We start from the raw sequence: 14,456 nt of genomic DNA on the forward strand, positions 1-14,456 counted from the left end.
CTGCTTTGGAGAAGCTCTGAATTGGCAAACCACCTCCATTTCCAACTTTTCTGTGACCTGAGCCTTTGATGGCGGCTAACACTGGGAGTGTGCTGGAAACACCACGCCCAGGTCTGCTCCTTATATTTATAGAGCTTTTAGCACAAAGGCATTTTCATCAAAGTGCTTTAAGAGCTGGACACACCCTGTCACACACATGAGCTCCATGAAAGGAACTGCAACTTCACAGACGCCCCGAGGCCTGAGCTGGCACACAGGAATGCTTTGGAACGCACTCCCTGGCCACAGGCGAGCAGCCCAGTTTGAAACTGGTGGGAAGAATGACATCAGGTGGGGCTGGTAAATCCCTGCCGAGGGGCCCTGACCTGTACTTCTGGAAGAAAACCTAGACTTGATTCACACTGACCGTGCGTCAGGCACTTTAGTAGGCTCTTTATGTACTTCATCTCATTTAATCCCAGCATTATCCCCGCCGTGCAAATGAAGAAACTGAGGCTGAGAGAAGCAAAATAATGAGCCTCAGGGCAATAGCCAGAAAGAGCCAGAGCCAAGGTTAAAATTTAAATCCATCCGTCTCAACAGCCATGTACCTTTTTGCTGCTATTCTAATGCATAATTTAAATTTATCAGAAGAGATGCAAAATGTAAGATCTAATGAGTCCAACATGGTTCTGGGTCGACTTGTGTTACTTGATATTGAGACCACCGTGATGGCTTCAGAGTAACTCAGACCCGGAAGAAGCGGGCCTTCTAAGCCCGTATTTCAGTCCGCGCTCCTGAAGTCCCCGTGAATCTCTGTGTAAGTTGTGGAGAGGATGATACATGTCACTGTTTGTCATAGCCACCCATGGCAAGAAGGGCTCTGATTACCTTGGTGTCATTTGCCCCTGACTTGAGACCCCTACTGAGAAACCAAGGCAAGTTGCTTCGAACAGGCCACCCCAACAAGATAGCACTTACTCCTCTTGTTACAAATGTCTGGAACGCAGAAAGCCTACGTAGACTTTGTGACTCTGGGAAAGTCATTACACTTCCTTTCACAGTCTCTTTATCTGGAAAACAAGGGTGTTCAATGGCAGGGCTCCCGTGGTACCACAGTGAGCATTCTCCAATACCATTTAATGTTCCCGGGAAAAATCAGCTTTTCATGGAGACCTCAGACATTTCCCCCCAATAAGTCTGCTGAAAATGCCTTCTCTTAGAAAGAGTACAATTTAAGTCTTGGCTCTGCCTGCTACTAGCTATCTGACCCTGAGCAAATTTCTTAACTTCCTCATGTGCAAAGTGGAGATAACGTTGCTTACCTCAAAGACCGTTATGTGAATGAGCGAAACAAAGGACAAAGCAAAAATGTAAGCTCCATTGGATGATAGTGAGGACACATATGATAATTATGTTATTTAATACCTATTTTCACTGCTCTTGGCAACAATCTTCTCTCCTGGCCAGGTCCCTAGACCTGAATCAATTGGTGTGCCCTATTTAGCACCTAATGTGTACTGCCTCTGTCCCAAGAATTTACAGTGCCACCAAACATGTAGAAACAGTTTAGTTAAGTCCAATCTATGGAATGAAAAGAGTCTGAAAAGGAGGAGATTAGATAAAAAAAAAAAAAACAGAAGGAAAGTTTCATGATGGAGATGAGACTTTGGCTGGGCTTTTAAGGGTAACATTTAACCAGGATTAACTGACCCAGATGGGAGACGATAGGAGATGTTGGGAATGGTGAGATGACGTCAGGTCTGCTGAGTTCCTACTTAAGAAGACGGGGACTTTGTTCATTCAGAGTGAAGTGTCCACAGTAAGGGTTCGTCAAGTGTCGACTGCTACTGATTTGTAGCGTTTGCTGGTTTTCATGGCGTCAATACTCCCGCCATAGCTGGTTTCAAGCTGCCAATAAGACTGAAAGCAGAGTAGAAAGAGTTGCTAAGTGGCCACCATGATATGGTATTTGCAGCACACAAAGACAATAGATACCAATAACCTCAAGAGTTTAGATAATAGTAAAATAGAACAAAATGAGGAAGTAATAACTTTTTGATTATGCATTACCTTGGTTTTTAATATAACTTGATGATAAGTTTATGCTATTTAATTTTTCCAGCTTTATTGACATATAACATACATAAGTTTGAGGTGTATAATGTGATGATTTGATACATGTATATATCACAAAATGTTTACCACAATAAGTTTAGTTAACACCTCCATCACCTCACATAATTACCATTTTGTTGTTGCTGTTGTGGTGAGAACATTTAAGATCTACTTTCTTAGCCACCTTCAAGTATACAATACAGTATTATTAACTACAGTGGCCATGCTGTACATCAGATCCCCAGAACTTAATCCTCTTAGAGCTGAAAGTTTGTATTCTTTGACCAACATCCCATTTCCCCCTTCCCAGGTTCTGGCAACCACGAATCTACTCTCTGTTTTTACGAGTTCAATGTTTTTAGATCCCACATATAAATGAGATCATACAGTATTTGTCTTTCTCTGTCTGACTTATTTCACTTAGCATAAGGTCCATCCATGTTGTTGCAAATGGCAGGATTTCCTTCTTCTTATGGCTGAATAATATTCCATTTTATATGTGTACCACGTTTTCTTTATCCATTCATCTGTTAATGGACATTATTTAATTTTTAATCTTGGCTGTACTTACCAACTGATTTGCAAAGTTCCTGGAGATTTAACAAGCAGGTCCTGAGTTTTAACAAGCTGGCTCTGGCATACCACTGAGGCCATTACAGTAACCCAGGGGAGAGACTCAAAGCTTGGACCAGCATGTTAGTTGTGAGGTGGTCAAAGGGGGTCGGATTTTGGATATATTATGAAGATACTGCTGAGAAGATGTGTTGGTGGATTGCCTAGGGGACAAAGGTGACATGCGGGGCTTTCTTTGTCTTGTTCCCTATGTCTCCCCACAAAGCCTAGGGTGGTGAACCATCAAACTGCTCTTGTCCTTCGTCTGTGTCATATTCACCTCCTTCCTAACTTTAGCCCCAGCTTTACGCTACAGGAACATTCTGAAATCGAAGGCCTTCAGTCATTTTGCTTTATATACAGGAAAGAATTTGACAAAATGCTTGTTTTCCACCAAGCGAGGCTTTTCAGACTACTATTTTCTTCCTGCAAAATAGTATCCCTGTTTTATTTAAATATACAGAGGGGGGGAGAGAGAGAGAAAGAGAGAGCAGTGGGGGAAGGAGAGAGAGAAAAAAAGAAGGAGAGAAGAGGAGAAGGTAAAGAGGAGGGGAAAGGAAGGGGAGAAGAGAAGGAAGGCGAGGAGGGGGACGGGAGAGGGAGATAAGGAGGAAGTAGGGGAGGTGGGGAGAGGGAAGGAGAGGAGGGGGATGAGGGTTAAGGGGGGGGAGGCAGAGGGGGTGAGGAGGAGGGGAGGAGGGCACCCCCTAGCGGCTCAGGAAGGCAGTGAGAGTGAATGTGTTCCAAGCCCTGAAATGGCCCTTTCATGTCATGCTCTCTAATCTTATACACAATTTAAATCCTTTACAACAAAAATATATTAATATTTGTATAATAAAAATGTAAATAAAAAGGAGGAAAAGTCATAAATAAATAATATATTGACTAAATTCATTCCAAAAAGAGAGAAGAAGACCTCTGGAGATTGGGAGGCCCTGGCAGGGACAAGAGGGTCCACGGTGGTCACTCAGCAGAAGGGTGATGCAGGACGTGGACAGGAAGACCCCCAGTCCACTCCAGAAGGCTGTTAGCCTGGATGAACCTGGAGAATCCTTTCACCCTCCATGCTTCGGACGAGGAAACGCTCATATGCAAAGTGGGAATACAAATAACACTTCCCTGCCTCACTCCACCACGCTGACAAGGGTCAGACGAGAGGAGAAAAATCAAAAGGGTGGAAGTCTTGAGAAGGAATATACCCTTCACACATGTGAGCTTGTGCTAGTAAATTGCCTGGGATGTTGCCACGAATGCATGCAAAACAACGCCGACATCTCTGTGTTTAAAGAAATCGGAAAATAGCAATAATACTTTTCCACATCAAAGGGGTAGGATGGATCCTAGGACTGGGCTGAACTACCTGAGGGCCTCAGCTGCCTTCACAGAAGTCTGTAACCACTGTGACCCTTGGTCACTGTGACTCAGCTGACATTTCGTACCTGACAGACCTCACTGAAAATACTGAGGGGGACTTGCAGTCGTGGAATTGGAACAGGGAGGCTGAAATGACACTGTGAGTCTGAACGACACTGATCTGCGTCCTCTCTTCTTTTAAAGCCTCCTCTTTGGGGCTCACTGCTCAGAGAGATGGGAGGCAGGGTGGAGACTGTGCACCGGGTCCCTGCCTTCTGGACAGAGCACATAAATGATCAGGGAACACAGGACCCTTTGCTGGAGTCCGTGGAGTGTCCTTCAAGCTCGGTGCTTGGAAACCGCGGGGCTCTGAGCAGCCACCCGGCCCTCAGACGAGACATCTCACATTGACAGCCTCGGAGGGCTCTTGAGCTGATCAATAACAGCATTCCTCCTCTGCCTCTGGCTAAAAGCTAAAGAGACAAGCTGGTGCATATGTGATCACTAGAATTTAATTATATATCACATTGATTTTTAATTAGAGCTCTGGTGAGCGCCTCACCTATTAAAAAAATACTCCAACTGGTAAATGGGTTTTACCCAGTCCATCAAGTAATTTGAAATGCACTGCTCCTTCTGACCTTTAACCTTCTTGATAAGGAAGAAACCTGCTATGCAACCTTCACCATGAGGGTGAAGACCTCGAAACCAGCTAGCATTTCTCCAAAATTTTTATTCAAGCTCCATACCTCAGCATGTAAGGCAGACACCAGGAAAAACAATGGTGAGAGACTTCTGCATTATTTATAATTAATTCCATTTAACACCAGGAAAAAATCCCATTGGCTCTGATACTTGGTCTCACTCCTTTGAGAGACAGGTCCAAAGACACAGTCTGGCTCTAACATCAGATCTGGCACCATTCGACCCCTGTTTTCAAGCAGAAGTAGGATGCTTCAAAGCTCCCAGTGCCCCTTTGCTGGGCTTCTCAAGGCTACAAGACAAGCGCTTTGCAAGCTGGACTATGGACCCAGAGCCAAAACTCAGTGCTTAGGAAAGGCCAGATTTCTGCTTATGCTTGCACAGAGGGCCTCGGAGACATTAAGCTTTGCCTTCTGGAGTCCCTAGGTTTCTCATCAAGGTTGCACTGTGTGACCTGACAGAGTCACACAGGCCACTAGTTGCTCATGGTGACCAGGGGCGAAGAGACAGCTCACATGTCAGCATCAGTCACAACTGCTGACTGAGGTGCACCCAGTTACATGGTGTGACGAGGACCCCCCCCCCGAGGGGAGCCTAACAGACATGATTGATGAGCACACTAATCATAGCACTACCCACAACCCCGACATTGGGCTGCTCTCTCTCCATGACTAGTCTCGTTATCAGCAGGTCAGAGCTGCTGCAGGAGTCTCAGGAGACTTAGGGAGTCTAAGTGACGTGCCCAAGTTCACACAGGTGGCAGAGCCAGGACTTGAGCTGCAAGGCCCACACTCTTATCCCCTCTGCCACACTGCGTGTCGCATCAGCATGAGCGGAGTGCGCTCTGCCAGGAACGGCCCACCACCTCCTTCACACCTGCCAAGAACAGCCACGGGAATACTACCAGCCACGGTGAGGGCAGCCATCTCCTCTCTTCCTTTCCACTAAACCATGCCATGAGCCAAGTTAGTCACACTGCCGTGGTTTCCTCCTTATGACTCTCACCATATTGACTTGCACGAAATAGCCCTGCCTCCAAGCATTTTCTTGTGCCAACCCTCTGCCCAGAATTTCCTACTTTCTCCTCTCCGCTCATTCTTTCAATCCAACACATTTGTTGAACTTCTCCTGTATGGCAGGCACCATGCTACATGCTGGGGATCTCCGAGTGAACAAGCAAGACAAATCCTTGTCTTTAGCCTCATTGGGGAGACAGCCAGGTAAACAGACTATGAGAAATGATGCGAGAAGGATTAAGACAGAGAAAAGCAAAGACAGATACCAAAGAACGTGAGACGGATCCTTTGAATCAGCCTTGAGTGGGAGAAATGGTCATGAATGATGGGTTTCCTAAAAGAGGCCCATCCTTCAGAGCCAGGTCCAAATGCCATCTCTTGTTGCTGTCTCCCATTTTCCACTCCTCATTTACCTTTCCTCTACCTCCCCATGCCAGATTGAGTATACTTTCTCATGCATGTTTCTTAGCACCATGGGCAGACTAAGTTCCAAACAAAAGGAAACATCCTATAATTGTGAGTCCTTCAAAGTCCGCAGTGTGCTCTTGCACACCCAGGAGATTAAACGGAGACTCGAAGTAAGTATCATTAACACACCTTCTCCAGATCTGGTCCTAGTCTTAGAAACCCTAGGACAGATCATCCCGTGATGTAATTGCTCAATCTGACCTGAGAACTACAACTGCTAAAATGGGTTCATCATTATGAGAATTAACTACTCTTCAGAGAGATGACGAACTAGTCCACTTCCCAAAAATCTGAGCGCCAGGAAACAGTGGGTGTTATGCTCAGCTGACTAATGGCCACCCAAGAAATGCACTCCCTGATCCCCGGAACCTGTGAGAGTTAGCTGATGTGACAAAGACTTTGACCTTGTGATAAAGTTAAGGATCTTAAATGGAGAGATTATTCTGGAGTATCTGGGTGGGCCCTGAATGCAATTACAAGTATTATAAGAGGGAGGCAGAGGGAGATTTCAGACAGAAGAGGAGAAGGCGGTGTGACCACGGAGGCAGAGGTTGGAGTGATGTGGCCATCAGTCAAGGAAGGCCGGCAGCCACCAGAAGCTGGAAGTGACAAGGCATAGGCCTTCTGGAGGGAGTGCAGCCCTGTCAACACCTTGATTTAGACCAATTTCAACTGATTTTGGACTTCTTGCCTGCAGAACTATGCAAAAATAAATTTGTGTTGTTTTAAGCTGCCACATGTGGGGTAGCCGGTTACAGCAGCTCTCCGAAACGAATCCAGGTGTCTTGGATACAGAAGCCGCAACGGCAGTGACATGAGCTCATGCTGGAGGACTCCGCACAGCTTCCCCTCATACACTCCAGGGAGAAGAGAGTTTCTTCTTGGGGTGGAGATCGGCCTTCAGCTGCTGCAAGGCACACTGTGCAGCTTTTCTATAGGAAATGCAAGGCTTTAGATTGTGGGTCACTCTTTTCTTCCTTACTTTCTTCCCTATATCTCCTGAGGTCTTTGAAATAGCAGTGTCTGAATTATTTCACTGTGTTTAGAGAGAGTTAACCTAGTCTGAAAAAAAATAGCATAAATTCCCTTCCCAGGATTAAAGGAAACCAATGCTCATTGAATGGAACCAGGCAACAGAATGTATAAAGTCATGACTTCTAACTCTCAGTGTCCCCTTCTGCTTCATCTCTCTGTTCCCCCTTCTCCTGGCGCACGGGTTGTCTGAGAAGGAGCTCTATGTTTCAGTGTTAGGCTGCTTTGTTTGTTGTTGTGTTTGTTGGCTTGTTGCTACAGGCTAGTGCAATAGAAGGAGATGGAAAAGAAGGCAATATTGATAAAAATCTGGAGGAGCCTCCCCAATTCTGCGCAATGATTAGAATACAGCGGGATCTAAGGATTTTTACGTGCTTAAAACAAAGGCGGTTTTAGCACAATTTCTCCTGAAGCCAGTTCCTTCACCCCTCGGGGGAGGCGATTTGATGCTCATTCTTGTGTTGCTGAAGAAACATTTAAAACAAATGAGCCAAAAATTGAAATAGAACCTGTTATTCCTATCTGGAACATGGGACTGCTTAATATAGTGCTCAGCCAGGTTCTTAATGAGACAAAAAACCCTTAAGTGTTACAAAAATAAGGAATAAGAGGGCAGTGAATTTAGCTAATCCCATTGATTTCCTAATTCTTCTCCCTTATTCCCGAAGTCTACATTGAAAATGAGATGTAAGACTGGGAATGTTTTTCAAAGACCTCATCAAGGCGGGTCAGTTGTGTATTCTCTCACCATCTCTACAACCTACCACTGTAAAATGTGGACGTAAGTGAATGTGGCTCTTGGGGAAACTTTCCAGGCACATATTTAATAAATGAAGGTATTATGCTGTGGGAGGTGGAGACTCATGGGCACTGGAGTGGGTGGGTGTTGGGTAAAGCTCGAAGGCTGATGTTCTTAACGCTTGCCTCCTCTCGGGTGCCCTGGTCAAGGTCAAGGGTTTAGCGCAGGGAAGTGGCAGCGGTGTCCTTGGTTATTCAGCTGCACCAGGGACCGGCAGCACAAAAGTATCAGTTTGCACCAACCCTATGTTTTCAAAAATATTAAAAATATGCATCCAGGAAGTTCAAATCTGGTGATATAGTCTAGTGAGGGAGATTCCATTTAGATGAAAAATGCCATAAAATTTATGGCAGGAGCTTTTGGTATGTACATTATTGTCAAGGCTGCGTGAGTAACTCCAATACTTTTCTGTAACTCTCTTCCCCTACAAGAAATTCAAATTTTCTATGTGCCTGCTTTTCACACTAAACAGCTTTAAATTTAATCTGCTTTCAGATACTGCAAATAGCATTGTCACTGTCGTCTTTTTGCATAGGAGCTCTTCTCCAACTTTCCCTCTGGTTGTAGAGTGTTTGAAACCTGATTTCATTATCTAGCTCCTTCTCTGACTTCTGGTATCTTTCTTAGAAGTTGTTTCTTTTCTGGATACTTCAGCTTTGGGATATGAGTGCAAAGGAATTGAAACTTCTTGCTCCCAAATTCAGAAACATTGGCAAGGATACATAGAGTTATGTACAGAAAACACTAGACAGTCTTAAAGGATTGTTACTCAATATATTTCAAGGCATTTTTGTCTCTCATATTTCATGTGTCTAGCTCGATTTCCCTTACCTTCAAGTAAGAGGAAAACACCAACATCCCATAGAAATGGTGTATTCCTGGATATTGATTCTAAATGTTCCCAGGCAGGAATCTGGAAAGAAAACAGCAATGCAGCAGACAGATCTTCACAGATGTGGAAACTCAAGAGATCTGGCGAGATGACGGCAGATATCAAAACCTGTTAAATCGTAGTGACTAAGGTGCCTTAGAGTTAAACTCAGGGACTAATGATTTAGGCCACTGGCAATATCAGCAGGGATTCCTGCCTAATTTTAATTCTTTTAAAAGACTATTCTACCGCGCATTTATTCTCTACATTGAAATAGAGTAAGAATGAAGATTTAGATATTACCCACATTGGTGTCACTCTCTGTGGGTTTTCTTCTTTTTTCAGACGGCTAAGCAGATCTCTGCTCCAGACACAGCTTTTTGTGAGGAGACATCTAGAGAGTCTGACGTACAACCAGCTCATTATGTCGGGCGTAGGGGGTGTTAGGAGCCTCCCCATGACCTCTCCCAGGACATACATGATTGGCAGTGTCGCCAGTTATAACTGTAACGCATTGTTTGAAGCAGGTTTAATAGACAGGTGCCTCATTTGTAGCAACACTAAACAATAAATACTTTTAATTTCAAAAGAGCTTGATCTCCCAGGAATTTTGAAAGCATTATACGTACTGTTTCGTTTGTTTGCAATTTTTGTCTTTTGAGAAGGTGCACATAGATTTGTACTGTGATTTCCTTCAGTATAACTGATATGAATCACAAATTACCAGTTTCATTAGTTTTTAAAAAATGAGAACAAATCACTAATTGTATGGTAAGCACTAAAGTCTGTGGGTCTATAAAGGGAATCTGGCCAAGGTTTTTTTTTTTTTCCAGAACAGCCACTTTAGACCACAAGTTCCACTAAGAAACTTCTTGGCATCATTAGCACATTAATTAATAACCAAGAAGACATAGGAAGATTTATAGATGATATTGGCTCTTAAGTGTAATACAATTTCCTGACTTCATAACCAAAAGTTTTCAAACATGAGTATGGAAAGTAACAAAGAAAATCCAATCCTTTTCCCCATTTACAAAAAAGGATTACCTTTTCCTTTGTTTAACTATTTACGCTACTGACTTCTAGCCTTGGCCACAATATGAAAATGATTTTGAGGCAACGATGAAGAAATGTTTTGTAAACTTTCTTTTAATAAAGGGACATGAATTTCACAATGGATATAGTCTGTATGTTTATAAATGTGATCAGTTCTCAAATACAAACAAAATCCACCACTATAATTGCCATCAGTCCACAGAGAAATTTCAAATAACTGAAATGTTTTGCTAGGCCATACTTTGATCAGAAAGAAGCAAATCATAAAAAAACAGTTTACTCTGAGATTTTTAAAGAAACTCTATAAAATATGTTTACTTCGTGCATATTCATTTTATCTCTACTTCCTACATCTAGAGACTTAACAGAACGAGAAAGAATCTTCTAGGCCTTGTAGCTGCTTGAGTCATAAACAAAGATTCAGAAATGTTTACTCTACTCATAGTGACTTTTCCAGTCTGGGTTTTGGTGGGATTATTATGGTTCATGTAATTTTATTATTTTCAACAAATTGTTAAATATGATTTGTTTGCATAGTTTTGTAAGACTTTTCATTTAAATAAATTGACAACATATAAAACAAGTCTTTTCTCAGACCATGAAACTTGGTATTTAGTTTGGAAAATATGGTCATTGCAACAATACTAGACACAATAATTCAGGAAAGGGTAAAATTTACTATAACCCAAAAAAGCAATCAAGATTGTGGATTGAGTATACACTAAACCTCCCTCCTTCTGCTGTTGATGTATAGAAACGCCTCCTATGTCAAATACATAGACATTTTAGAAAAACATTAAATTATTCCAAAGAAGAAAAAAATTAGTTGTACTCAAAAGCAAGAAATAATCATTGTTATGTAGGAAAAATACAAATGCATTAATTCATGAACTAAACACAGCTAAAGTAAAGATTAGTGAATTAGAATTCAAAACTGAGAAAATGTCCTAGAACACAGCACAGAGAGATAAAGACATGGAAATTGTTTTAAAAATCATTTAAAACACATGGAGAATAGCAAGAGAATTTGATCAACAGATTTCCAAAAAGAAAGGAGAGTACAGAAAAACTAAAGGAGAGAAAATATGCAAATTTAAACACTGTGGAAATTTCTTGGAAAAAAGAAAGATATGAGTCAGAATAAAAATATCGACTAGGGATTAATAAACAAATATCTAGATATACCATACTAAAATGCAGAAATTTGAGGAGAAGGAGAAAGCACTAGAAGCTGTGAGAGAAACAATTAGGTTGCCCACAAAAGAACCATCAATAGCAGACTTCTCATGAATAATAATTTGTTTTTAAATGCCAGAAGAAAACTGAGTAAAATCTTAAAAGGGGTGAGGCAAAATTACTATGAACTTGGAATTCTATGCCTGCACTAAATTTGCTTTAAGAATGAGGACAAAATGAAAGCATTTTCAGAGACATAAGGACATGGAAAATATACTCTCTCAGATGTTTACTGGAACAACCACTAAAGAATATACCTCCACAAGAAGACAACCAAACCCATAATGAAGAAATATTGCAAGGAGCAATGGTGAGAAAAGAAATATTAAAAACATGATAGTAAACCTAATTGAATACCTTTTAATAGATAAATACAAAAGAAGTAACAGAAGACAAAGACAGAAAGGAGAAAAAGAAGGAAGGGAAGAAAGGAAAGAAATGTCAGTGTGATTAGATAAGCTTGAACTAAGATGTGGGTGATCACATGGGGTTGAGAGGAGAAAGCTCCAAGGTACCAGAGCGTGCTAATTACAATACCTTGTGAAGGAGGATATAGACATCCATACATTTCAGGTTTTGAAGGAAAAATATAAATATAATATGCATATTAAAATTGTATTGCCTCTAAAAGAATAAAAACGAGATAAATAAATTCCATATCTGCAGAAGAAAATAAATGAATGGGCTGCACGGACACACCCCACCTTGTAATGACAGTGGCCTCTGGGGAGGGGACTGGGAGTGGGTGTGGACCTATGGTTGGAGGCTAAAGGGGATTTTAACCTTATCTCTAATAGTTTATACCCTTAAAAACACTGCAAGCAAATAAGACAAAATTTGCCAAGTTAGTAGCTCTAGATGGTAGGAATATAGGTTTTTGTTACATTGTCCTTCGTATGTTCCCATATTTTAAATTTTTATCAAAACAGAAAACTTAAAATGGTCGTGCTACTTTTGAGTTGTTATCCATGTGTATGAGGAATGTGAATGAATTCCAAAGCAACCCAGGTTCAAGCCCGCAAAGTCTGGCAGATCAATTCGGCCCACATCCAGAGCAGACAGGGGACGGTAACACACACCCCATCTCTTATACGCAGGTGAGAAAAATTCTTAATGGGAAAGAACTCCAGTGAACTTAAGGGGTCATTGCCTTTTAAATACCAGCAGTTTATCTAGCCCCATTATCTCATGCTCTGTGTTGGTTTGAATTACTGTCTCTGGCTTCGGTGTGCAAGTAGTGGAACAAAGATGTCAATATAGAAACTACCGTGGCCAGGGTCAGCAGGGGGTTACCCAATTAGACAACCTTAAGAAACCACAGAAAAGAAAATAACTTTTCTGTCATAATAAAGCCCCTTCCTATGGGAGACGGAACAATCACTTCTGTGTGTTAGTTTTCTCCTGCAGTGGGTGAGTCGTGAAGCACAATGAGAAACACAGTCAGATTGTCTTCTGTGAATGACGGGGCACTGGTGGTGAATTGCCCATGGGAATTCCTCATTCACTAGAACAGCTGTTCCACAGCACTACACCCGTGCATAAGGAAAAAGCCATCCTATTAGAAGAGAAGGCGCAAAAGGCAGATCAGTGATTGGGCTGTATTTGCATTACCCTCAATGGACGTTTACATGAGAAACTTTCTCAAGTGAGCTTCATACTTTAAGAATATAGCAAGATCATGGTTATAGCCCAAGGGAAATCCTATGACTATCCTACCCCTTCTTCAATGGGGGATCCAGGTCTCACTTCTGTGAAGCATTCCTCTTTATTGCAGTCAGGAATGGCTCAGGGCAGGCACTAAATTGGGATATCGATGTCAGGATCTCTACCCAAGATGACGAAAGACCGACCCAGGCAGTGGCCGTGGAGATAGAGAGTAGGTTACAGATCCAAGAGAGAGTTCGGTGGTAGAATCATAGGAATTGGTCACCAATTACCGATGCATGAGTTGAGATTACAGAAGTACTCTACGGTAATCTCAAACTTCCTTGAAATCCCATCAATTTACATGGGAAGTAAGAAATAGAAGATGTAAATGGGGGAGTGGACATGGCAGGGAGGATGAAGTTTCAGACATGGTGAGGAACATATGGACCTTTGTTGGGTAAATTCTAGTAAGAAACTGGAAATGTGCAACTAAAAGTCAGAATAGATCAGGAGATGGTGATTTAGAAAGCAGCAGTGTGTACTGGCAGCTGATGCATGGGCATGGGTGGAACTGGGTAAGGACAGTGTGTAATGTGATAAAAGGGCTGAGAGTCCTCCAGTCAAAGGGTTTCAAAGCCCTGCTTCTCATGGCCACAGGGGGTGGGAGGGACAGTGAGAGGGGTAAGCAGGTGAGACTCCAGCCCCACATTTTAACTGTAATAGATCAACTCTCTTCATAGTTTACAAATGAAGGCTTCTACATTAGATTTCATTTGAAGAGAGGATCCTACGGCTCCAAAAACTTTCTGAAAACCACTGCTTTTGTCCACGAATTGACTGAGGTTCATGAAACTGCTTCCTCTGCACTCTGAGCACTGCCACTGGCATCAGGGTGGCTGCTGGAGCCCTGCCCACAGCGTGGAGCCCAGCGGGTAGGAAGCCCCTGGGGTCCAGGTGGGCAGAGAGAAGACGTTGCCACAGGCTGGCTAGAAGCCCCTGCTGGGATAGGGAAGAAGAAGAGGCTTAGAGGAAGTCAAAGTCCCGGCCAGGAGGATCTCAGGGTGAGGTTGGATAGGCAAGCCAAGAACAGAGTCAAATGCAAGTAGCCAAGTCAATGTTGGGAGAGCCCAGGCGAGGACACAGCAAAGAGTAACGTTGAGTGGGAGGGTGGTTGGGACTTTGTCCTCAAAGAGAGAGCATGTGCCAGGGCAGCTGGCACTGTCGGAGGAGGCAAGGTATAGCAGCTTGAAGCAACTGTGCTATGCAACAGAGTCCTTCCTACTCCAGGTAGAATGGGTCATCCTCTGGTTACATCATCTAAGGGACTCTAAGAAGGTCACAACAGACATAACTTTTACCCGCTGTCTCTAACTATGAAATGAAATTGCAAATACCTACCCCTGAGTGAGGGAACATGTTCTCTTATATTTACCTTACATTTAAAATGAAAACAGCTGATAATGAATGCTTTCCTGGAAGCAGATGGGAAAACTAGAGAGAGTTCAATGCAAATCTTGTCATGAAACTGTGGAGCTCATGGAATCGTCTTTGGTCTGAGAAACTTCAC

General features: G+C 42.7%; 1 long non-coding RNA gene across 1 annotated transcript; it reads right to left on the reverse strand.

Annotated features, from left to right (window-relative positions):
• Window positions 1–1,113: 1,113 nt before the first annotated feature.
• Window positions 1,114–9,404, reverse strand: LOC138921363 (uncharacterized). Its single transcript, XR_011433877.1, has 3 exons — window positions 9,258–9,404; window positions 8,911–8,992; window positions 1,114–1,902 (listed from the first exon to the last, which is right to left on the reverse strand). It is a non-coding gene; the product is annotated as an uncharacterized lncRNA (long non-coding RNA).
• Between the last annotated feature and the right edge of the window lie 5,052 nt (window positions 9,405–14,456).

The sequence above is a fragment of the Equus caballus genome, chromosome 29 (assembly GCF_041296265.1).
Source record: "Equus caballus isolate H_3958 breed thoroughbred chromosome 29, TB-T2T, whole genome shotgun sequence".
Taxonomy (NCBI): Eukaryota; Metazoa; Chordata; class Mammalia; order Perissodactyla; family Equidae; genus Equus; species Equus caballus.